This window comes from Zootoca vivipara, chromosome 10, assembly GCF_965207765.1.
Source record: "Zootoca vivipara chromosome 10, rZooViv2.hap1.1, whole genome shotgun sequence".
NCBI lineage: Eukaryota > Metazoa > Chordata > Lepidosauria > Squamata > Lacertidae > Zootoca > Zootoca vivipara.
In genome coordinates, this window is record NC_142593.1 from 7,553,092 (window position 1) to 7,559,091 (window position 6,000).

A 6,000-nucleotide genomic window follows, 5' to 3' on the forward strand; every position below is an offset into this window, starting at 1 on the left:
AAATAAAATCTTTTTCCGGCAGCCCAGGAATACTTTGTGAATATGTCAGAATTGTAGGAAGCATTGATGAAGCAACCGGACAGATTTCTAAAAGACAGAAGTAATGTGATGTATTCCTCTTGGCAAGGAACATGAGAATCAGGCCTTATTAGTCTGCTCGGTTCAACACAGGTCCCTCCTCTTTCTTGTTTATAAGAGATCATCCATGATGTGGATTATAAGAACATCTCCCTTGTATGCTGACTGCCAAGAGTACTTCCCTTCAGACGTTACTTGTGTGAAGAGATCTTCAATCAATCAAGGGGCAGCGGGGTTTCTTTGCCCTTAAGTCATGAGCTTTCCCCAGTATCCTGTCTTTATATTCTGATCTCTTCAGAGGGATAGCCTATGTGCACAGTGTCCCCATATCTTAAATGTAAGGTCAGCTGATGTTGGGAAAGATGGAGGGCACAAGGAGAAGGGGACGACAGGGGATGAGATGGATGGTTCGAAGCTATGAACATGAGTTTGACCAAACTGCGAGAGGCAGTGGAAGACAGGAGTGCCTGGCGTGCTATGGTCCATGGGGTCACGAAGAGTCGAACACGACTAAACGAATAAACAACAAGGTCAGCTGTGTAGCCCCCACTAACCTCTAAATCATGTGGACACCCCCTCACACAAGCTTTTAGACTGGAAACAGGATTGATTTTTTAAATAAATAAATATGTTAATATTGTCTGTTGTTTGGGGGGAAAGGAACACAGCTATCTGCCTTATATGAGTCAGAACACTGGTCCATATAGTACAGTAGTCCCTCTGGTTACGTAAACTTCAGGATGCGAAAGCGGCAAACCCGGACGTATTTGTCCGGGTTTTGGCATGCACGCATGCACAGAAGCGGTCCTCAGGTTGCGGAAACCTCGGGATCCAACCAGACCTGTGGAACGGATCCCGTCTGCAACCGGAGGTACCACTGTATTGTCTACACAATAGACAATTGTGTCTATTGACTGGCAGCAGCTCTCCAGGGTTTTAGGCCGAGGTCTCTCCCTGTCCTACCTGGAGATGCTAGCGATTAAGCCTGCGACCTTCTGCATGCAAAGCAGATGCTCTAACCACTAAACCACAATCCTGCCCCTGAACTTGGTGTGAAATGTCCAGTGACATACATATTGGGACAGGGGCCTCACAAAATATTTCAGTAAAAGTGACCTATAGTACGTTTCCGAGCACAATTCAAAGTGTTGGTGTTGACCTTTAAAGCCCTAAACGGCCTCGGTCCGGTATACCTGAAGGAGCGTCTCCACCCCCATCGTTCTGCCCGGACACTGAGGTCCAGCTCCGAGGGCCTTCTGGCGGTTCCCTCACTACGAGAAGCCAAGTTACAGGGAACCAGGCAGAGGGCCTTCTCGGTAGTGGCACCCACCCTGTGGAATGCCCTCCCACTAGAGGTCAAAGAGAACAACAATTACCAGACCTTTAGAAGGCATCTCAAGGCAGCCCTGTTTAGGGAAGCTTTTAATGTTTGATGGATTTCTGTATTTTAATGTTTGATGGATCTCTGTATTTTAGAATTTCTGTTTTGTTGGAAGCCGCCCAGAGTGGCTGGGGGAACCCGGCCAGATGGGCGGGGTATAAATAATAAATTATTATTATTATTATTATTATTATTATTATTATTATTATTATTATTATTATAGGAGGGGTACAGCTGTATGGGGTTATCTCCCCTTCCCTTTGTGTTGTATCTTTTAGATTGTAAGCCTGAGGGGCAGGGCCTCTGTCATTTTTTAAAAATTTTTGTACAGTGTCTATAAAATACAAACATACGGTACATACAATCAAGTTTATTGTTTTCAAATATTGCTGCTCTGAGGCCATGTACTGATGATCCTTTTACTTTATTCAAGAAATGAGGGCACATCCATTGCAGGGTATATAGAAATCTTCCTTCCAAATTACCCAGCCCTACTGTCACAACTAGAGGTGACTACAATTAACCCTCCAGCCAGGGCCGCAACTGTCATTACTCTGGTGCATTTAAGATGATTCTGCAGTTGTCATGGCAATCTGACTGAATGTTTGTTTGTTCATTTATTTAAACCATTTGTACGCCAGGTTGCTAAAATTTCTCAGGGTAGCTCTGAACAAAAGAATATCCAGTACGGAACTCAGTATTAAAAATACGTTTGAAATTAACTCAGCTGAAGCAAGAAAAACAGATGAGAGCGGTAAGAACCATTCAAATCATAAAAATAATTGGATAAAATCATCTGAGGTTATGGAAAACCTTGGCAACTAAAAAAGATATCCAGCTTGTTGAAAAAAAGGCATTTGTGTTTCTACAAATAGGAACACAAGAAGGTGCCTTATACCAAGTCAAACAACTACTCCATCTACCTCAGTATTGTCTACACAAACTGGCAGTATTGTTACAGGGTTTCACAAAGGTGACATTCTCAGTCCTCACTGGAGATGCCAGGGACTGAAAGTGGAACCTTCTGCATGCAAAGCAGGTGTTCTGCCACTGAGCCGCAGCCCTTTCCCCAAAATTGAAAAGCCCCTCTTCTCCAGTCATCCCCTATCTTTAGAAGATGGAAAGACGGAAAGGAGGCTATTCAGGTACGATCAGGATAGCATTTGATAGGCTCACATAGGATGTGACCATCCCTTTAACATACCAAGGTCTTAACACGATGCAAGAAGCCTTTTGCCTAAGGGCTGAGCGTAAAGAAGAGCCACCAGGTTAGCCATGATTAAGTCCAGTTCTTCCAACAGTTAAGGTAAAAAAAAAATTAAATGATGTGTAATTAGCTGTAATGATCACAGTTGTGGTAATCATTGACACTGCCCACAGAAAGCAAATAAGAAACAGCTGCAGCTTTACAAGCCAGTGCATTTAAGGTCTTCTCTGTGTGCACAGTCTGAAACTTCAGCTGTGGAACTGCTGCTTATGCACCTGCTCTAGTGAACTCTCAGATGAGCCTCCTTGTCAGGATTGTTCAGAGGCCTGCTGGCCTGTCAGTCCCTTTGCTCTGATAGTCCAGGCTCTGGATCTATTTATCCACCTACCTGAACCTCAAAGAGCTGTTTCATATGCTAAAGATATGTAGGATTGCCTATAACCTGTACACTTTCCAGGAAAATGCCCTTTTACATTGAACGCAAGAAATACTGACAAAGTTTGAATATTTACCTTGCAACATGTAATTTAATTTATATACCTCCCTATACCCAGAGGTATCAGGGCAGTTCACAGAACAAAATCAAAATATAAAACCACAATATATAACAACAACAACAACAACAACAACAACAACAACAACAACAACAACCAATAACACACACACACAACCCAAAAAGAGCCCCATTTTAAAAGGGCATAGGTTGTCAATCAAATCAACCAAAGGCCTGGTTAGAAAGGAATGTTTTTGCCTGGCGCCTAAAGGTGTATAATGAAGGTGCCAGGCGAACTGCCCGCAGACAGGGAGCCACTGCAGAAAAGGCCCGTTCTCGTGTTGCCACCCTCCGGACCTCTCAAGGAGGAGGCACATGAAGAAGGGCCTCAGAAGTTGATCTCAGGGTCCAGGTAGGTTCATATGGAAAGAGGCAGTCCTTGAGGTATTGCGATTCTAAGCCATTTAAGGCGGAGGAGGAGGAGGAGGAGGAGGAGAAGCAGTTTGGATTTAATATCCCACTTTATCACTACCCTAAGGAGTCTCAAAGCGACTAACATTCTCCTTTCCCTTCCTCCCCCACAGCAAACACTCTGTGAGGTGAGTGAGGCTGAGAGACTTCAGAGAAGTGTGACTAGCCCAAGGTCACCCAGGAGCTGCAAGTGGAGGAGCGGGGACGCGAACCCGGTTCATCAGATTACGAGTCCACCGCTCTTAGCCACTACACCAGCACTTTGAATTGGCCCTGGAAACTAATTGGTAGCCAGTGCAGTCAGACCAGGATTGGTGTAATATGCTCAAACTGTCTTGCTTTGGTGAGCATCCTGGCTGCCGAATTCTGCACTAGTTGAGGTTTCCAAACCGTCATCCATATAACATACTGTATACATTACTACAACATGCTTAATGTGATGTTTTTCTTTGTTAAGCTGTAACAAGCAATGAAATGCTAGAAACATGGATCCAGGTTCCATTTCATGAATGGTGGGAGCCTATTCATGGAAGGCCTTGCATCAAGCAGAGCTTCTGCAGACAAGGGGGGAGTCGATTCCCCCTCACCCCAACAGTGGCTCTCAAGCTCTTCAAACAGTCTTTTGGGGGCGCATAGGTTTAATGGGGGCTGAGAGCCTTCTGTTCCATAAGCCAAACTCCATTCACAGACCTCCACCCCAACCTTTTACAACAAGGATTAAAGACATACATTGAAATTGCTAAACAACACATAAGGCATGTTTTGTTGGTTTCTGAATTGTTTTGGGTCAGTGTCATTATCATCCATAGCACTGAAGAAATATGCCTGTGATGAATGGCCTGTCCATCTCAGTCATCATTCCAATCTGGCCCAACATGTCCTGTGGCCTGTTTATTTAAGAATTGTGATTCAAATTTACATGCAAGTTGAGCAATTTTGTCTATCCACCCATTGTCCTCTGGCTGACATTTCCGCTCTGTGTTCGTTTTGCAACAGCAGAGGAACAGATCGTGCATGTCACATTTGTTGGGTTGGTGTTGAATTGCACTGTGGCAAGCAACCCAGTTCTGTTCAGCTCCTGTGTGACCAGCTGTGCTACTGGGGGCCAATGCCTTATCTTTCTTCCTAACCGTGGGTGTTTCTTCCCTGCACACTGCTGCACTGTTGCTTTTCACACAGCTCTCAATTCCACAGGAAACATATATCCCTCAAATTTCATTCGAAAGCATCATTGTGCATGTTCTTATACACTCTGCAGCTATTCTGCACCATTACTTATTGTTCCTTATTATTATTTCCCAGGTCTAATCTTGTTCTAGGTCTAAGCTGTGGCTCATATAAAACCCTGCTTATCCTTAAGCATAGGTAGATATAGCCTGTGTACACATAACATTTTATTCTAGAATTAATACAGACCGAGTACTTCTTTTTCTAATATAGTACACACACAGTCTAGAACAGGCATCCCCAAACTTCGGCCCTCCAGATGTTGGACTACAATTCCCATCATCCCTGACCACTGGTCCTGTTAGCTAGGGATCATGGGAGTTGTAGGCCAAAACATCTGGAGGGCCGCAGTTTGGGGATGCCTGGTCTAGAAGTATTATCATTCTTGCCATTCTGGATGTCAATATCTAGAATCAATCTAGATTGAATGAGGAAGAGCATGACCGATTCCCAGTTGAGAAAAACTACATTTTCCTGCTCCAAATAAGTTAGTATGTATGCAACCGTATAGACTGAATAACATTTGCTTTGCTACATTTGCATGTATGTGTGTGCACACGTGTTTTTAAGAGTAATGGTTTGGTTCTCAAACTTCATAGCCATGCCAAGGAATAACTGTCGCCTTGCAGAAAACAAATTGAAGGTGGCAACAGAGCTGCCTCCATGCTGTGTCTGGCTTCCAAGTAAATAACATTTAAGAAGGGAGAGAACTTTTTGGCAGAGATCCTTTAGCTTTGATGCCTAAGAACAATAAATACCCCCCCCCCCCGATATCTGAATTAATAAGACTATAAACCAGCAACTTTGAAAGAGGGTTTAATTATGCTTTTGTGATTCTTTTGAACTGGAACCTTTTCCTAAAAAATGTTCTTTGTTGCCATAGCAATAGATTCCCAGTGAAATTATATCAAACTGGCTTTCTTTCAGGTTTTCAGCAATGTGCAATCAACTCCCACTCCTTCTTCAGTCTGTCAATAATGTTCCTGCCACCATATTCCCCAGTAGCTAACTATATACGTGGTTTAAATTGGGGGGAGGGGGAGTGTAACATGTAGCTAGCGAGCTATACAGCAGGCCAGTAGGCAATGAAGATGGATTTTGGAATTGTTAAAAGGGAGGTACTGTATTTTGCAAAATACCTAT